Source organism: Mixophyes fleayi, chromosome 5 (genome assembly GCF_038048845.1).
Source record: "Mixophyes fleayi isolate aMixFle1 chromosome 5, aMixFle1.hap1, whole genome shotgun sequence".
NCBI lineage: Eukaryota > Metazoa > Chordata > Amphibia > Anura > Limnodynastidae > Mixophyes > Mixophyes fleayi.
In genome coordinates, this window is record NC_134406.1 from 31,526,032 (window position 1) to 31,546,251 (window position 20,220).

The window sequence follows — 20,220 nt, forward strand, 5'->3', positions numbered from 1 at the left end:
TCATAAGACCGGAGAAGTGTTCAAGGATTCATTTTACTCTTTCAGATTGTCTAATGGATTGGCAAGTAAACACGAAGTCCAGAAGGCTCTCCAAAACTTTGCAACATCTGTACCCCTTGATCCAAGAAATGATCAAGAGGCAGACTGTAAAGTCAAAAGGCCTTTTTAATAAACTTGCCAGAATAGAGACAGATTGCATGGCCTTAGAAGGAATGAAATGGGACATTTTAAAGAGGCAATCTATTACCACCCAAATTACTGAAGTTAGTAATACAAAGCTCATAAACATGCAAGTCCACAACTAAATATAACACATTTTTTGGGGCAATTTTATTCAATGCATCAATTGATGTAAAGTTAAGGAGAGTGGTCTTTCTTTTTTACGAAAAAGCAGCATTGACAGAAGAAAAAGACTTGTGAGTGAACATTCTTTTCAAATACTCCTTGATGTGTTTAGACATGGCTTTGGTTTCTACACACAAGTGATTCTAGAACAGACAGGGGATATACATAGATGATTCTAGGAGGAGTGAACCCTGCAATTAAATCAATGGGTCATTGAAATGGGTGGTGAGGTGTCAAGGTTTTAACTTGGTGCAGGCAAAAAACATTTATTAATGTGGTATATTGAAGGGGAAGAGAGCATTGCAGGTCAGTAATAAGGGAATATGTGAATAGGGTATGATTTGATCAAGGAATGTTCCCAGACACAATGGGCCTGAGTCATTATGGATAGCAAAGCATAACAAAAACTTTGCACCTGTGAAAAACCATGTTGCATTGGAGGGGAAGTAAATTTAAAATGTGGGGACAGATTTATAGTTGGGATAGTGCATGTCCTAGATCAACTTTAAATTGAAGTGTAAAAATAAAGCTAACAATTATTTGTGTGTTGGATGAAAAAACAGCTAGTATTTAACTTATGTGCAAAACAAAAAACAGAATTTGCACCCCTTGCATTGTAACATGGTTTGTCCCGGAGAAAATTTACTACTTTTTTTGCCTTACTTTCATTAATAACTCAGACCCAAAGACTCCAAGGACAAAATTGGATTTGATGACCGAGTGATGTTAAAACCAGGTTAAACGTAGAAGATATAGATTTAAAGATTTAATCGATCTGCTGTTCTGTATTTCCATGTGGCTCTCCTGGGGCTCCTCCCAGACTAACATGCTTAGTGATATGAATGATCAGGAGACTCTGGTACTTTTCAACATGCACTCGTTCTGTGTAGTTTCCAGCAGCCTCCGGATTCAGGAAATCTTTGGAACAAATCTGAACAGGCAATATTAGTTGTTGTTTTCAAGGTCCGAGTTCTTACTAGAAATGCTCAAACTGATTGAACAAGTTTTAAATCCAACTAAACTGGGCCAGTTCGACGATCTCTAAATTGTTTGTGGTTCACTTGATATTTGGATTCCAGTTTATTTGTAGTTTGACCTAAATTAGTGGGAAGCCAAACATGTTAAAACAATATCAGACGTACAGCAAATGGAATAATGACAAACATCTTTCAAACTTGCGACAGTTGAAGAATTTCCTGTGATTTTGTTAACTCTCACTTTGATTCGATGAATACACAGTTCGAGCCTCCCTAATAGAACTAATTGCCTAGGAAAGTATCTTCAGAACCACCTAGGATTTGACATTTTCTGGCTTCAGAGGCTGACTAGGAAGAATATAGTAAAAATAAAAGCACATACACAGACATTGTGGTCATAGGTTTGTTCCTCTTCAGGGAGATGATCTACTTGAATAGATTCTTCAGAATACAGGAGCAATGTTTTCTGGAAGTAGGATCCAAGAAGACTGAATCTTTTGGGTATGTTCCTGCTCTTAAAGCAAATATCTTGTTGCAGAAAGTGATTTTGTCTGAGACTCCCTGCAGACAGGGGTCTACCAAGGCTTTGTTGTTTTAAACTAGCAGTGAGGCTAAGATATGGAATTTGACAGCATATGGTCACAGTTCTGTCTACAAAAATATTCATACACATCCTACTAAAGCCCAATTAAGTCCTCCACTCTGTCCTAATATTGCTACTAAGTTAGCTCAGACAGATGTACATTGATCTACATACTTCTTTTGCTTTTACACCAAAAACACCTTTTCTCCCACAAACCTACATATGACATGTTTATCAGTACCTCAAACAGAACAGGCTTCAAAAAAAATAATCTACTGTCATAGTTTGTCACTGATCATGTTATAAGTAAATATAATCAAAGTATTCTAACCATTTGTAATGTATGCCACCAGCTGTGTAATAAACCTACAGAATTGAAGGTCCGGTCTACATCTATGGTATCCCCTATTTCACATTGAGCTCTAGTATATATTTAGAAACTGGTGCACACAAAGGATATATTGAAATCTATCACCCTGAATCAACAAAAAGTGAATAACAGAAAACAAATGTAAACTGAAATATAAAAGGAAGAATAGTCAGGTACAATCCAAAGTAGTAGCATGCGTAGTAGTAGTGCACACGGAATACTATGGGTCACAAACCGTGATCAGGGTAGGCGGCAGACAAGGATTATCAATAAGCAGGCTAAGATCAGTGCAGGCGGCAAACAAGAATGATCAATAAACCAGCAGGGTCAAAAATCCAATAGACAACAAAACAGATACATTGCCCAAGACAGCTAATGATATAATAGGCAATGAGTGTGTGCTGCTGACAGCCTTTTTAAAGCCACCTGGAACCAATCCCAATAAGTCAAAGGAATTTAAGTGATGTCAAGGCATTTAGGGTAAACAGTGGATATAGGCTGTGCATTGGAATGACTCAATCTGCCACTGTTTCTATCCCAACCACTGTTCATAATTCTGACACCATTTTGAAACTCAATCAAATTAGCCTGGTTGAATCAAAAAATATTTGGTCGAATAAATCTCAATAATATTGAAATTAGTTTTTGGTTCAAGCACCACGGCGTGTATTTTTACAACTGCTACGCTGTTAATTTGAATTTGAAGTTCACATTTGCAGTAAAAAGAGGTTAAACTAGGAAATGTTGCCCTTACTGCCTGTTCTAGCTTAAATGTCTATATTATATTGTACTTTTTTTGTTTGTTAATTTCTACAGTGAACATTATTGTGTTTGCCTTGCTCAAATTTGGTTCAAATGTTTCAGACCATCTGAAGTTCTAGAATTTCTTTTATTTACTATAAATGATTTATTATAAATACCAAATATATTTACTTCCAGAATATAACTCAAAAGTTCTTGGTGAAACTTTAACGGTGTAGTTACAGTAAAATGAATCATAACCACAACAAAAAAAATGAAACTATGATAACCTTATTACTTTAGTGGAGCTAACACTGTATATTTTTATGATTTATTAATGTTCTGAAAAGCAGCTCTCTCAGTAAAGCTAATAAACACACACCTTAACTCAATAATGTGTTTCCTAGCTCTCCGTTTTGCAGATGGAATGTTTTGAAGGTACTTCTTGTACTATACTTCTTTTACTAAGTGAATATTTAGGATATCAGTGACCACCTGCGATGGGCAAATCTGGATATATCTTTTTTTGCAATCCCAGGCCACTATTTCTGTGCTGACCCATATCACAACCCTTCATTGCTGCATCACTACATGGTTCTAGCCCCCACTATATTCCATGTACATGGAAATTATATATCCTGTATTGAGCCTAAGGATATATGCTTTAGTACATATACCTGCTTTTCCGCAACACTAGGCCCACACCTGCAATGCATATACTTATTAATACTATAGGCACTTATAGGTGGGAACAAGAGTACTCTCTTGACGCAACCCAACATAGAGATTGGATTCTGTTTACAGAATCTCAATTCCAGTCATTGTTACACTACAAATGCCAGATTAATCTGCACTTCACTAGCAGATCATGCTGTTAGTAATAACTTTACAATATGATAAGTCGTACCAAAATAACCAGTTCCAGTGCCACATGCACTCATTTCTCCAGAAACATTGCAGCTGCAATGACTGTAAATGTCGGCAATCCTCAGTAAGAAGGCCAATCAGAAGCGGTGATTGTGGCTCATGTAGAGTTGGACGCATTTGTGCCCCCTACGTAAGCATTAAAAAACACAATCATGTGCATATGGCGAGTCAATCTTCCAGCATATGCACCAGGTTTACGTATTGCCCTATTTAAAATTATTATGCATAATAGAAGTTACTGTGACTTTCTGTGACCTATATAAAAGCCAATATGCGGTATTCAGTATGTGATAAAATCAAAGCGTTTTGCATGAGAAAAAAGCTGTGGTGGACACCTGCTAAATTGGGAAGACTTGTATTAATGACCATGACCCCCACCCCACCACCACATAAAGCTAATTTAAATATACCATCCAACAACACAAACTCTGGATTCTGGGAATATACTGTACATATATACACAGCTAACATTTAGCAAGGAAAACCTCAACCCAAAAGAGTCTTCATTAGGAAGAGCAACATTTTGGACCCCTGCAGTCACTACCCCTATGTTGGGGCCGCCACCTTGTTCTACATGCTACAGGTCAGAGATCTGTTTCTACTCTCCCTCCTCCTCCCTGATCGCCTTTTCTCCTCTCTTTTATCACCTACCAGTCTCATCACACACCTTCCCCTCTCTGATTGCCTCCTCTCCCCTCTATGATCACCTTCTCTTCCTTCTACAGGAATAGGCAAGGTTATAATCACTGATAATGCTGTTTGGAGGGAGGGTGGATTCTACTGGCAGAGATAAGGCTATAAAGAGAGGATAGGTTTTAGTGTGCAAGGATTGGTTACAGCCAGGGGTGGATTGGGATGGCCCTGGAAAATATTCTGAAAGTGGCCTCATGTAGGCGGGACCAAATAAATGGTAGGCGGGACCAATACAAAACTAGGCATTGTTAGCAAAATCATTATCTCTAGTAACATCGTTGGTAGACAAGGCCAATACAACATGCAATGGTAGGCAGAGTCACAACAACTGCAGGTATTTTAGGGACTTCTATACAAGACAGGCATTTTAGGAACCTATATACAATACAGGAAGCACTTCATTGACTGATATACAATACAAAGTGCATGCCATTTACCCAGATACATTACAGAGAGCATCCCAGAGACCCATATACAATACAGAGAGGATCCTGGTAACTGCCGTACAATACAGAGAGCATAAAAAAATGTTAATATATCAAGGTGACTGCCATACAATACAGAGAGCATCCCAGTTACTGATATACATCCAAGTGACCTCCATAAAATACACTTTACATATACACCAGGTAAAAGGTCAGTGACAAAGATGTCAGTATATTTATGTATACAAAGTGTAGGGTATTGCTCATCGAGTTGCTATTGGTGTCAGTATCTCAAAGCTCGGTAAACATACTGATCAGGGTGTTGTAGGAAGACATCACCCTTCACTCAAATACTTACTTGAGGCCGTGCAGATACTGACGTCCATCTTGGCCTGTCTCAGCCTCTTTTTCTGGAGGCCTAGTGTCACAGAGCTATGGCGGAGGCTCTGTTATTGCTGAGGGTAAAGCTTTAACTAAGCAACCTTTTGGAGTGTGCTAGTTCTCCGTTAGAGGATTTCCCTTCTTGGCGGTCGGATAGGAATAGGAAGAGGGGAATCTGCAGCTTGGAGTTTCTTCTGTGGGTGAGGAGAAGCTCCTGTGGTGCAGGAGTTTGGAGAAAGTGGAAGACAGGGATTTGCTGGTGTAGGGAGGGCTGGTGGTCTGAGTCACTCTCAACATGTCTTTCTCACAGCTGTCTCTCTAAGCTCTCAACCTGTCTCTCTCAGCCTGTGGCTCTCATAGATGACCTCTCTCCCTGTCTCTCTCTAAGCTCTCAATCTGTCTCTTTCAGCCTGTCTCTTTTACCTCTCAGCCTGTCTCTCTCATAGCTGTTTCTCTCATCCTATCGCTCTCTATCCACCTGTTTCTCACAGCTCTGTCTAATCTCTCAATCTGTCTCTTTCAGCCTGTCTCTTTTACCTCTCAGCCTGTCTCTCTCATAGCTGTTTCTCTCATCCTATCGCTCTCCATCCACCTGTTTCTCACAGCTCTGTCTAATCTTTCTCTTTCAGCCTGTCTTTCTCACAACTGTCTCTCTCAAAACTCTCAACCTGTTTTCTTTTACCTCTCAGCCAGTCTCTCTCGGCTGTCTCTCTTACCTCTCACTCTATCTCTCTAATAGCTGCCCCTTTCTCTAAGCCTGTCTCTCACAGCTGTCTCTTTCTCAGCTCTCAAACTGTCTCTCTCTCAGCCTGTTTCTCTTTTACTTTCTTAGCCACTTACAATGACGCCTGTTGTGAAATACGACTTCAAACAATTGCGATGAAGGAAGAAGCTGGCGGCACTTAATGACGTCACAATGAAAGGCGATGATATTATTGCTGCTAAGGCGGTAATGGAAGTATGCAGCGATGCACAATGTAGAAGTGTTTGAAAACTACATTGTACATCGCCGCATGTTCCCATTACCGCCTTAACTGCAGCAATAAAACCGTCGCCTTTCACAGTGACGTCATTAAGTGCGCCGGATTAATCCTTCATCGCAATTATTTGAAGTCGCATTTCACAACAGTCGCCATTGTAAGTGCGTCGGAAGGACACGTTCGCCATGAAGATGTCGGGGTAAGTGTTGTTGGGGTTTTCAGCATCGATATGCTGATTACCACCTTGTGTACCGACCCAGCAAACGTCTGACTACTCTCTGGATTTCTACTCGGCTATTGGGCTCCAGATAATACTATCAGTATCGTTACCTATCTACCTACCTACCAAAAACACATGTAACTACACCAAATCTGCTTGACTGAAAAAATTGCGAAGATCCACTTTGTTGCGAAGAGAGATGATGGCATAGAGAGTAATGGAGAGTTTATGGGACGCCAAGACGTCCTTAACCCGGTCCAAATGTCCTTGCCAAAAGGCCGATACAAGAGCCTCATTATTCCAGGTTAATTCCGAGGAGAGAGTGCTGGGCAACAGAATGGTTCCCTTGATGTTGCCTGAGGATACTGACAGAGGTTGAAGATCCGCCGGAAGGTGGTTAGGAAGACAGGATAATTGCAGAGTGACGGATCTTCTCGCTCCCAAAGGGGAGAAACCCAGGCTAAGGCCTGCCCAGACAACAGAGAACCAACATAGGCCTCTTTGGACCTATCGGTCGGAAAATTTTGGGGCAGTAATTCAAATTCTAAACAATCTTTCTTCAAAGCTCTCATTTCTTCCCAATCCTCCAACCCCCGTCGGTTTTTTTCTACCTTCAACTCCCTCCTCTCCCCTCCCCCTATCCCACTCCCCACCACGCTCTCTGCTGTCGACTTTGCTACCCACTTCACCTCCAAGATTGAGTCTATACATAATGCCATCTCCCAGCAGTCCCTTCTTACCCCACCCTCTTCCCCCTCCATGCCCATTCTGTCCCCCTTCTCACCCTCTTCTGCTGCTGCTATCTCCTTTCTCCCCTCCTCTCCAGCTAGCTCACCCTCCTTCTCTTCCTTCACTCCGGTATCTGCAGATGAAGTCCATACCCTTCTCTCTTCCTCTCCCCCCCTCCACTTGCACACAGGACCCAATCCCCTCCCACCTCCTCCGCTCCCTCTCTCCCGAAGCCTGCTCCCACCTTGCACACCTCCTCAACCTCTCCCTCTCCTCTGGAATCTTCCCCTCCTGTTTTAAACATGCTCTTGTTTCCCCTATACTCAAGAAATCGTCCCTTGATCCCGCCTCTCTCTCTAATTACCGCCCTATCTCGCTTCTTCCTTTTGCCTCCAAACTCCTTGAACGGGTTGTCTACAACCGTCTCACCTCCTTTCTTTCCTCTCACTCACTACTTGACCCGCTCCAATCTGGTTTCCACCCCCTCCACTCCACTGAAACTGCCTTCACTAAGGTCACTAATGACCTTCTCCTCGCTAAATCCAATAGACACTACTCTCTTCTCATCCTTCTTGACCTCTCTGCTGCCTTCGATGCCGTTGACCACGCACTCCTTTTGCTAACTCTCAAATCTTTAGGCTATGTAACACTGTCCACTCCTGGTTTTCCTCTTACCTCACCAACCGCTCCTTCTCAGTCTCTACTCATGATTCTACATCACCCCCTCTTTCCCTACCCGTTGGCATTCCTCAAGGCTCCGTTCTTGGCCCCCTGCTTTCTTCCCTCTACAACTCCTCCCTTGGTCTCCTTATCCACTCCTTTGGCCTCCAGTACCACCTCTATGCTGATGATACCCAAATCTATCTTTCATCCCCTGACCTCTCCCCTTCCCTTCTGTCTCGTGTCTCCTCCTGTCTCTCGGCCATCTCATCTTGGATGTCCCAACGCTTCCTTAAACTTAATATTTTCAAGACTGAGCTTATAGTGTTCCCTCCTGCCAGGACTCTCCCACCTAGCCCCTCTCTATTTCTGTTAATAACACTACCCTCATTTCTGTCCCCCAAGTCCGATGCCTTGGGGTCATCCTTGATTCCTCCCTCTCATTTAAGCCTCACATTCTGCCCCTCTCAAAATCCTGTTACTTCCACCTTCGGAATATATCTAAGATACGTCCCTTTCACACCACAGAAGCCACAAAAACCCTTGTTCACTCGCTTATTATCTCTCGCCTTGACTACTGTAGCCTTCTTCTCTCTAGCCTACCTGATTCTCGCCTTGATCCTCTTAAGTCTAGCCTCAATGCTGCTGCCCATCTCATTTTTCTCTCCCGCCGCTCTATCTCTGCAGTCTCCCTCTAACAGTCACTACATTGGCTCCCCATACCCAACAGAATTAAATTTAAACTCCTCACCCTCACCTTTAAAGCTCTTAGTCAATCTTCCCCTCCCTACATCTCCAATCTCATCTCTACCTACACTCCTACCCACCCCCTCCGCTCTGCCTCTGACCGCCGCCTCACTACTTCACTGATCACCTCCTCTCACTCTCGTCTTCAGGACTTTGCCCGGGCTGCTCCCCTGTTGTGGAATGATCTTCCACGTTCCATCAGGTTAGCATCTACTCTCAAAGGCTTCAAGCGTGCCCTTAAGACTCATTTCTTTATTCAAGTCTAGCAGTCCTCCTCCTAACTTCCTTGTCCTGGCTCTCTCCCCTAGTTAGTACCACCCATTATGTGTCTCCCCCTTCCCTTTAGGTTGTTAGCTCTCATGATCAGGGCCCTCTTTTCTTGTGTGCTCCTTCTACTGTTCATTCACCCTCTGTACCTCTTGGCCTACTTCGCTAGCCCTGTTTTCCCTGTTTTATTAATCTTCGGCATTCTTCTTGCTGATTTCTACCATCCCTTTCTTTATCTGTCAGATATAATCTGATTTGCTTTACCCTGTCACCTGTGTTTGTATATATTTGTGTATCATGTTGTGTCTTGGTTCTGTTTTCTGTATATGTAATGTACGGCGCTGCGGACCCTTTGTGGCGACTTATAAGTCAAAGATAATAATAATAATAATAATAATAGAGCATTGGTTCAAAAAACCCACAACAGAGTTTGGGGACTCCATCACATTTTGCAGGTGTAGGCAATTTGAGGGAGGAGACGGAACTTTGCCGAACAGGAGGTTGTTCCTGAGGAGAGGCAGAAACAGTTGGCTGTGCAGCCTGAATGGCATCCAGATGACTGGCCAGGGTCTGGAAACATTGTAATAACTGCTGCTGGGTATTGTCCTGCTGCTCAACATGGGAGATAAGATGTTGTAACATATCTTTAGCTGATGGCTCCACTGGGGGATCAAACATTTTTGGCCCATTCTTACTGTCACGGTTGTCTCGGCAGAACTATGGATTCCCGGACTCTGCTGAATGTGACTGAGCTTTCTCATGGGCGCAGAATCTAACGAGTAGGTGGTTTTCACCAGTGACCCCTGCAAGGGAGTATGGGCTTAGTGGCACCAATCCCGCAGGTTGCGGCCCCACGAGAGAGTACAGCAAAGAGTTGAGGAGGAGCCAAATGGAGGTAGGAGACTGAGGGTGGCACCGAGAGGTAGATCAGGTGAAGGCACCCGGGTCACCGGACCAGCAGAATCCCAATGCTTACTTGGGTAGTGGTGGAAAAGTCACTGGACCAGCGGGTACAATGCTAGGAGAGAGTAGACTGATACCACATTGGTAGCTTGAGACGACTGCAGAGAAGTCACAGGAACAGCGGTCGCTCTGAGAGGCAGCGGATGGAGAGAACCGAAGCGGACACGATACAGGTAACTCAGGTAATGGTAGAGGAGTCACTGGAACAGCGGGTTCAATGCTGGAGGAGAGCAAGCTGATACCAAACCACGCAGGCCACAACAGAAGACAGGAGCCAAATCCTAGAGCACAGAAAGTGAGCTTGAAGAACAGGCAATTAGCAGGTGCACCCGGGAGGTTTAAACAGTGCTCCACGATCCCACAGCCCATGAGGGAAGTGGGGAGGTTCCAAAGTTGGACTACGATTCGTAACATGCGCAGACCAGACTGCCAAACAGTGCAAGCGAGCAACTGATGCCAGGATATGCCAGCATCACTGCTTGTGAGAAGAAGGTAACGGTACAGGTGCCCGCAAGCAGGACCGAGGCATGACACAGGAGGAAGGTCAGGGAAGCCAGGGTCAGAAGTTAGAAGATCCACAATACCAGGGAGAAGACAGGAGCAAAGTCAACAAAGCCGGGGTCTGAGTCACAACCAAAGTTGCAAAACAGTGGAATAAACAGATAAGCAGGAACTGGCACTAGTCTGTTGGAAAAGGCAGTCTTAAAAAGGCCAGACACAGGTGATCATGATCTAGTTCAGATGATGATGGCTTAACCCCTTGCAGGCAAGCAAAAACTGTCTTGGTTTAACAGCAGCACCGATGGTAGCACAGAGGTACTGCAGGCCTAATTCACAATTAAGACAGAATCCTGAGTCCTAACAAAAAGGTAGGAGAGAGCAGCACATGGTTGGAGGTCAGTGTAATGCTTATAAAGGCTCTACACTACATTAATGACTTCTATACTACCTTTGGGAAATAGATATTGTCCCCATATTGGTTAAACTATATAATGAAGGCATTGACTGTGGTCGGTTCCCGGAGGAGATGCTAGAAGCTCAAATGGTGACCGTCCCAAAACCAGAAAAGATACAGCTGACTGTCGTAACTACAGACCAATCGCTCTTCTCAATACTGATCTGAAGATCTATGCTAAATTAATTGCCAACAGGCTTAGCTCTCTCTTACCTGGCCTAGTCCACCCTGATCAGGTGGGCTTTGTCATGGGGCGTCAAGCCTCCGATAACATGTGAAGAATCTTAAATATTGTGAAGTATGTCTCAAGATCCCAGGATGAGCTTCTGATGCTTTCCCTGGATGCAGAGAAGGCATTCAACAGACTCCATTGGGGATATATGCAGCAGCTCTTGTTGAAATTTGGTTTTACTGGCAATATTCTGAGGGTAATCCTGGCACTTTATGACAGTCCGTCCGCCAAGGTGAATGGATTCCTTTCTGACAAATTTGCCATTTCGAATGGGACTAGACAGGGATGCCCCTTGTCCCCTCTCATGTATATATTGGCCATTGAACCACTGGTAGAACGCATACGTTTTTCTAATGTTTACAAGGGTTTCAACCTCCAGGGGACCGATTACGGTCTTTGTTTAATTGTGGACAATGTGCTTTTCCTTGTGTCCAGTCCGGAGACCTCATTATTGGATTTACATAACATTTTAAGCGAATATAGCCAGGTGTCGTATTATAAATGAATCACTACGAAAACGGAAGCTCATCCCCTTAACCTCCCGCTAGACTCTTTGACAAGCCTGAAAGTTTGCTGTAAATATACTTGGAAAGAGAACACTCTCTTTCCTACCTGGGAATGCACATCCCACCCAATATTTCTAACGTTTTTGACAGTAATTATCCGCCATTGATTACCCAGCTTACCAGGTTAGCAACCACTTGGATGGGCTATGAGGTCTCCTGGCTGGGTAGAGTGGCTGCGTTCAAAATGATGTTGCTCCCTAAACTCATGTATGTTTTTAGAATAATCCCATATCTGCTCCCAAAGAGGTATATGGATGTGCTCCACTCCCTTATGCTTAAATACATCTGGAGGGGGCAAACCCTCTTGACTGTCCTTTATCCGGATGGTTCTGCCCTGAAGACAAGGTGGACTTGCCTACCTAACCTGGTAAAATATCAAGAGAATTGTATAGTATCTCAGTTCCAGGATTGGGCTCTTCCAGCTCACCACAAGCCCTGGGTTGACCTTGAACGTGTCCTTCACCCTTCCTTTCCCATAGCTGATTGGCTCCCCAATTTCCTGAGACCACATCGCTCCCAGCTCCCCTCCTCCATTCGGGATGCACTTATGGTTTGGGATAGAACAGTAGGCTCCTCTTCAGATTTTGTACCCCGAAGCACTAATGTTTCTCTCTCCAGTGTGTATAAACTTATCCCTGACCTTGATACTGGCTCTTCGAGAGCTTTTGCTCTCTGACACACTTATTTGTTGCTGAGGGTCTCTGCACTTTTGCGCAACTGCAGGAAAGCTTTGTTCTCTCCTCTAAAGACTTCTACAAGTACCTGCAGCTGCGACATTGGATCACTGAACTCCTCCGTCGGTCCTGCCTTTTCAAACCTCCACCGCTCCTCCTCTATTCTAAACTGACTAGAGGCAACAATAAAGGAGGCATTACATTCAGGTACTCCTACCTCACCACTCTTCCTGTTATGACTAAACATATCTCTCAAACAAAGTAGGAATCTGATCTAGATATATCTCTCTACCTAAATCATTGGGATCACATCTATAATAATTTATATAAAATGTCTAAATGTATTACTCAGCTAGAAATGTTTATGAAGCTTCTATATAGGATCTACTTAACCCTGTCCTGCCTACACTAGATTTGACCCTCTAACTCTCAGCTTTGCTGGCGCCATTGTGGGACTATCAGAGATATCTTTCATGTGTTCTGGTCCGGCTGGTCCAGTCGATTTGGGTAGAAATTTTTCGACTAGCAGAAAAAGTCACAAAGGTGCAAATAACCTCATCTCCACTCATCGACCTTCTCCAACTATTTCCCGAACTACCAAAACACCATAGATATGTGGGGGACAAAATCCTTATCGCAGCTATTGCACAACAGTGGAAGCAGTTCTCCCCTCCCTCCATTCACAAAATTGTAGCTAAAATTCACTTCAGTTTTGAGATGGAGACATATAAGGTTCTTTACTCTATGGCACCATCCTCACCCATAGTCAAGTCGATGGTCTGGCAGGTGTTGACCACTGAAGTTGAGTGTTCTAAGATGTTATGCCCATCAGACTTGTCGACCACTACCACTCTAGACCCCCTGGAACAACCTCTCCAAGCTCCTCATAGAGACATGTAATGTTTGGTTCTAGCCTATTTACTTGTCTGAAGTATGCCTTGTATATTAACTCTCATGCATGAATGGCACTTCATATTTTGATTGTATGTGTCTTGTGTTTTGTCTGCTCCCCACTATGTACCCCTCCCCATTCCCATTCTTTTTTCTGTACCCCTTTCCTTTACCATTTAAATACCCCAATAAAAATATTTCCGATGAAGGCTCCCCACGGTAGGTTGTTCAAGCCCCGTCTTGCAGTGCAACACCGTTTTGGAGCAGCAGTTACCACTACCAAGATATGGGGAGAGGGGGGCAGCAGTGTTCTCTCTCGCCCAGGGAAGTAAATTGTCTAGCTCTGTAGTAGGGTTCAGGTGTAACCAAAAAACCATTAGCTTTGTTTGTAAATCAAGCATTTGACAATTCACATTCTTGCAATCCTGTGTTTGCCCCTGTATATGAATGCCTATGAGACTCGATCAAGGGGGGTAAACAGCCGCAGAGCTTAATCTATGCCAGAACATGGATGCTTTCTGATACTCATTCAATGCTGACTTGGGATGTGCAGGAATGAATTATATGCAAAGAAAACTGGGCGCTAATTGGCACTGTTGCCTGTTGCCAATGCGGAGGGGGGGTGACTCTTGGGGACCAAAAGGAATACAGAGTTTGTGGCTTCCTATTGGTGTCACCCCCCTTCCTCTCACGCCCTAATCTGCACGCACTGCACTGGATTTTGATTGTGCATCTAATGCAGAAATATTTCAGCAATTCCACAAAGACAGAGAGGGAGACAGAGAGACACATGTATAGATTTTACAACAAAAGGAAACAAAAAAAGAAAATGAGCCGGTCTTAGAGTTAACATTGATTCCACACAAGTGACTGATTGCCAGGACTGATGACTTTCCTGTCAAATCCTCAAGGAATCTAATCCTCAACCACAGAGCTTGTATTATGTGGAGCTTTATTTCCTAGTATATTGTTCTGTCGGCTCATGGGGTGACCATTTACTCACTGCACATAGACTCATTGTAGGGCAAATTTCACTTGGCAAGGCTTTTTAAGCAGTGTTTCTGTACAAGAATTCCTGCAGTGGTCCATTGCCTTCATAATCCCTTAATCCGAAAAGTTTTGGACCAGATGTAAAGTAGCTGCAGAGGCTGCGATATCGGTATATAGTCCCATGGCGTGTCAGAGGAGGAACTGCATGTAACATATGTTACACAGACACAACAATGCCAGCAACAATGAATACTGCCGTATATGCTTCATATAATGATTCAAAAGCAACATAGTAGTATTAATGCATTACTTAATTACATGTATCCCTTTACAATTACATGGTTTCTCTTTTGCCAGCCTGAAATGCTCTATTTGAATATTGGTTGGTTATTATGATGATACGTTGCTGACATGAAGTGGTCTATAGTTGGCAAAGGAAACATTAGCATGATCAGGTTTGGGTATAAGAGGCTTCTATACGCCATCAAACACAATGCTTGACTATTACTTCAAAGTAATGACTATAATGACTTTTTTGAAAGGAAAGCTAGAAAGATGCATTTTTATGTTGTGCAAAATGAAATATCTTTGAGCAATGCAGAATATCCCATTGTGCACCGCTCACGTGTATTGATTAACTATTTATTTCTCAGCTTACCTTGATCAGTTTCTCCTTCACTGAACTCCTTTCGCTTTAGGCCACTGAGAAATTATAAAAGTTTCCTGATACCTATATGGTTCAATGCAGTGAAGGATCTTCCATGCTATCAGAGGCAGGCAATGCACTCCACAACCGCAGTAAGTATCTGGACATGAGGCAGGATAAATACTCACTATTGGTCGACTCACAAGATATAAGATCAACATGTGTACACCAACTGCAGTGATATTATTTTAAGGTTGTCCCCATCTCCCCGTAAATACCCCAATTTTTAGGTTCTGTCCCCAGCAAGATTGTGGCCCCAGAAAAATTCTCATGGCTGCAACTAACCCTTTATATGTAACAAGGAGTGGTGATTGCTGTGCTTTAAAAGGAATGTGTCAGTACTGATGTATTAAAATCTATTTTGATTGATCTGTGAATATAGATAACCGCACAGAGCTTACTGTGCACGGGATATGCTGTTATGTTTCAGAATATGTTCCTATATTGCTGGTCATTGTTGAATATAACAATTTGGTTGCTGCAAGCACATATATGTTTGTCATTGCCAGAGATGTGTTAGGGCACATTCCAAATCTGTTGGGGCAAAACTACAAATTATCTTAGGAACATATTCTAAAAATTATTGCAGTTAAGATGCATGGTAATTATAGTTACATTGTTTCTACCCCTGTATTATGCTTTGATATGATATGTGGTAACTTTACACCATTAAAAGGTAAATTGAAGCATAGCCAAAGGATGTGTTGAGAACCCCCTTCCCATCCTCTTTTTTCAGGATTTGCTATTCATTGCTGTTGTAAATCTCTCCTTCCCTTTCAGCAGATAAGAGACATGTACCCCCTTTTTTCTATATACATTCATAGGCAAACCGGGGGGGGGGGGGGGGGGGGGGGTACCTAGTGCCTGGAAACCCCCCTCCAAGCCTGGGGCACTCTATAATTGAGGTGGCTGGACCCTGCTCCCGCTTCACACAGCTCTGCTTGAAAAGGGAGAGCTGTGTGCATCTAATAGTAGTGTATGCAGAATTTCCCATGTATATTATGGGGATAGGAAGAGTTGGAGAGCAGCCAAGCACTGTCTAAAATTATAGCCAGGCCCACATGCATGCTGGTCACGCCCACTGGCGGCGTGGTGTGGAAACCCCCCTCTAAAAAATCCTGCGTTTGCCCCTGACATTACTCTGATCGTTTTTATCACTGTGGTGTGTTGTGATGATACTGTACAACTGACTCAAACTGTCTTTTTTAGTCGTCCACTAGTTTTGTGCTTTGTATTTAAAAAAAAAGTAAAGAAAATACACCAAAAAAGTCAGAGAACATTGGTCGGACAGCAAAAGATAATTGAAGCTGTATTATATCAACACAACAGATGCTGATTCATTATCTTGCCTTTACAGATCTGACACTTGTCTTCATTGTATAATCACGGTATGTGGCCCTTGGAGATGTAAAGATTACGAGGGCCGTGTCCCAACTCACTATGTCTCTAATCTGCTCAGTCAGACCAGCTTTCACCTGTCTCTGCCAGTGAATTATCACAGTCTTTCATTTCCAAAGCACTTCATTTATAACATGAGGAAAAGCATTTGGAACCATTTGATATTTCACAGTTTGATACTTCACAGCATTTAGCAGAGATGTCAGTGTGGCTTTAATAACTAAAATAAATCCCCTGAAAATGAAAAACTTTTTCCAAATAGATTTGTTAAACTGTTCAATAATTATACTTTGTATTATGTTACTAGTTTATTGGTATTAGTATGAATGATGGGCTCTTTCTAGCTTGTGTTTTCTTCTACAAATTATTATCACTCTGATTCCCCTAAATTAAACACTTATTGGCAACAATCATGAAACTTTATCTTGAATATGTTACAGACAAATAAATAAACCTTAACTAGGTAACTGATCTGTATCTGAAAGCTTCAGCAATAAGGACCTCATAAAAGGAGGAATTATGACGAGACCTCATATAGTAGAAATTAATTTTGAACACTTATTATATGCATTTAAAATGTTCAAAAAAAAGAGTGCTCAGATAAACTTCATGGGTCTGATTCATCAAGAGACGCAAAGTGAACGCGATTTGCGTTTCTTTAAAAAAAGGGACGGAGATCGCACGCAGGCACACCCGTATTCAAGTACAAGAAGATCTCAAGATACGTTTCTAGTTAAATACGGGATACGTATAGAACTTGAATACGCTCTGCCTATACGGCACCTGTCACATGCAACACACTGCAGGATAGCACAATGCATATGTCCAGGGGCTGGAGAAGTGTCCCAGGGAAGCGGATACAATAGACCATAGTCTGCAAGCAGAGACAAGGAATCTCAAGCCTGACATTGTAGCAAGAAAACAGTCATTCAAAGAGAAAGGGCGTTAGCTGGCCGTGAGAACTGGCATTAGTTTGGGATTTCAGCCTGTGACCTCTGATGACCTGTACAGTCGTATAGCAGGAATGGAGTGTTTTTTCCATGCAAGGTTGTGACAGAGGAATGGCCTGATCTTGTATATATGGTCCAAGAAAGTTCATGGTCTTGTGACTATCTGGTACGCAGTTTTTATTTACCTAGGGTTGCATGTTGCACATGTGTGCTACATTTTTCACCTTTGGGTATACTACCTGTTTTAGCACTCTGTCTCCTGGTGGAGGACTATCTCTGGTTTGTGGTGCAGTTTTTATACATAACAATACTGCACTATGTTATTTTTTGTTCTGTTTTTTCTACATTGTCGTTATGTCTGATGGAGACTGAGAGGGATTACCTCTGAAGAGGAAACCTCCATATGATCTTTACTTCTTGAATACATCCTTACGGTACGCAGTTATTACATCTTCCCAACACCATATTTGTGATATTACACATTGGGGCACCCTACTTGTTTTTTCTGTTGCAATATATATATATATATATATATATATATATATATATAAATTCCCATCAGAACACACAGGTAAAAAAAATATGATTATTAAATACATTAACACGTTATTAATATAATGATTCATAAAAAAAACATGTTTTCCCCCCAATATACTTTTATATGGATGTTATTAAAATGCTCAGTGTTAATGTCTCATTTCCTGCACCCAAAGACCCTCGTGTGATGCGAGTTACCATAAATTTACCAAAAATAAAAACACGGAAACAATTATTAAGTTTGACAAAAGAAGGTTGCAGTGTATTTAAAATAACATAACTTCTTGCTCTCTCATTCCTGGTGGAGGCGAGAACAAGGCAGTCAGCTAAGAAACAATCTGTAAACCAAAACAGTGAAAGTTAAAACAGCTCTTACCAATGTACCAAGAATCAAATCTTTACCATTAGCCAATGTGAAGTCTGGCGCCATCGTGACGGCTCCCCTTCTGGACATTGACCCACAGTTCGCTAGTTCAGCCTCTGCCACACAAGACAAGTCAAGGGATCCTCTACATGAGAGGAACAAGAGTCGCGTTACTTCAAAAGGGGCAGTGACGTGTGGCCAATCAACAGTAGCACCTTCATTTAGTCACTGACTGCACCACACTCCCACCTACTGCGCTTCACCTGTAACAAAGAAAGAATGGTGAAATAATATAACTAAGTCTATAAGGAGCCCGGGGGGGGTATTATCCGAAGATCTGGGAAACAAGAAATCCAGCCTCTAATTGGAGCATGATTTATAGAATAAACTATAGCCCGCCCATTCGATACCATTGGCTGGCTATGCATGGAAAACTTAACCCGGAATGGGTAAATGCTGATAATCACATAGACAATATAATTTAAGTGTCTTCAGCTTATGGCTTCACTTGACCTAATGCTTACTATACATAAAATTATTTTTTACAGTTAGTTTTTACAGTTACAGTTTTTACAGTAATGATTATATAGGGGTGTTGCTCAGGGGATGGCTGGTAAATTTTAACACAGGGGGCAGGAATCGACTCAGCAGCCCATTAGGAACATTTTAAAGGAAAAAAAATGCACATGGCCCAGTGACCTAGCCTAAGGTAGCCCCCTATGGGAGCGGCCTGGGGGGGCAGATGCCCCCCGGGCCGCCCTGTCCCCCAGCCCAGCCTGCCCCTGATGTTATCTGATCCAGCCCCTGCCCCACAATACATCCGGCGGGAAGAATTAGACAGCAAATGTGATAGCCAGTCTAGTTCACAGTTTTATGGGAAACACCTAGGAATAAATACAGTATCTTATGGCTTTGAAGAATTAGGATCCTACTACTATACAATGATATAAGCTTGTATCTTTACAGTAAAACACAATGGAAGCTGAATATAAACGCAGATTTATTAAAAATTTAAGCTCTAAACACCTGCACGTAAACATAGTGTATTTAAGCCCATATGCTTAGACGTAGGCATCTCAAGATGTGTCCAGCTCTGCACCAGGAGCACTTATACCCAACCAGGTCATAAGCTAACATTTGTTCATAGCATAAACCGCATTCGCTATTAGGATTGATTTAAAAAAAAAAAAAAACCTCCATAATAATACTGATATAATATTCCATCATGTTCCTTCCCTCATATGAATTAAAGTAGCAAAACAATATTTTAAAATACGCCCACAAAATCATATAATATATTAACGAACAATAGAGAAAGTGCCAATCAGTTTCAGAGGTGAATTTGCAATCAGCCAATCAGAAGAGGTTGGCTAATGCTGGCGATCGTCATCATCATCACTGTGTATTCGCACCAGCTCTTGGGCACCCTCAATTGATACAGATATTGACCGGCGTGTGTGTTTGTGTCCGTGCGGGTCTGCCTCAGTTCACAATTATGTGAACACGCCCCTACTGTCCTCCGTCTGCTTTTGCACTTATTATCTACCCTGTGCCGCCTCTCCAAGTAATTATGTGTATCAAGCTAACCAGCAATGCACTTTACATATTAGTTATAAACCTCTAGGGACAGATCTATTTACATGATGTTTTATAGTGACACTGTATACTTATTTAGATAATCCTTTTCTGCTTCAGCTAACTAACAGTGCTTGATACGAAAGGTGTTATGTGAATGAATGACATCTAATCAGCTTTCGCTCCAGTGCCAAGCGGACTTGTGAATACACGGTGGATACAGTACCTGGAAACTGAGATTCATACAACTTCTACGATAACGTTAATAATTAGACAGCATATCAGTCTGTTCCATTTCTAAGTTTGCATCTTTTGATATAAAAAAAAGAACATAACTAAGGGGAATATAAATTCAACAGCTAAAGGACGCTCTG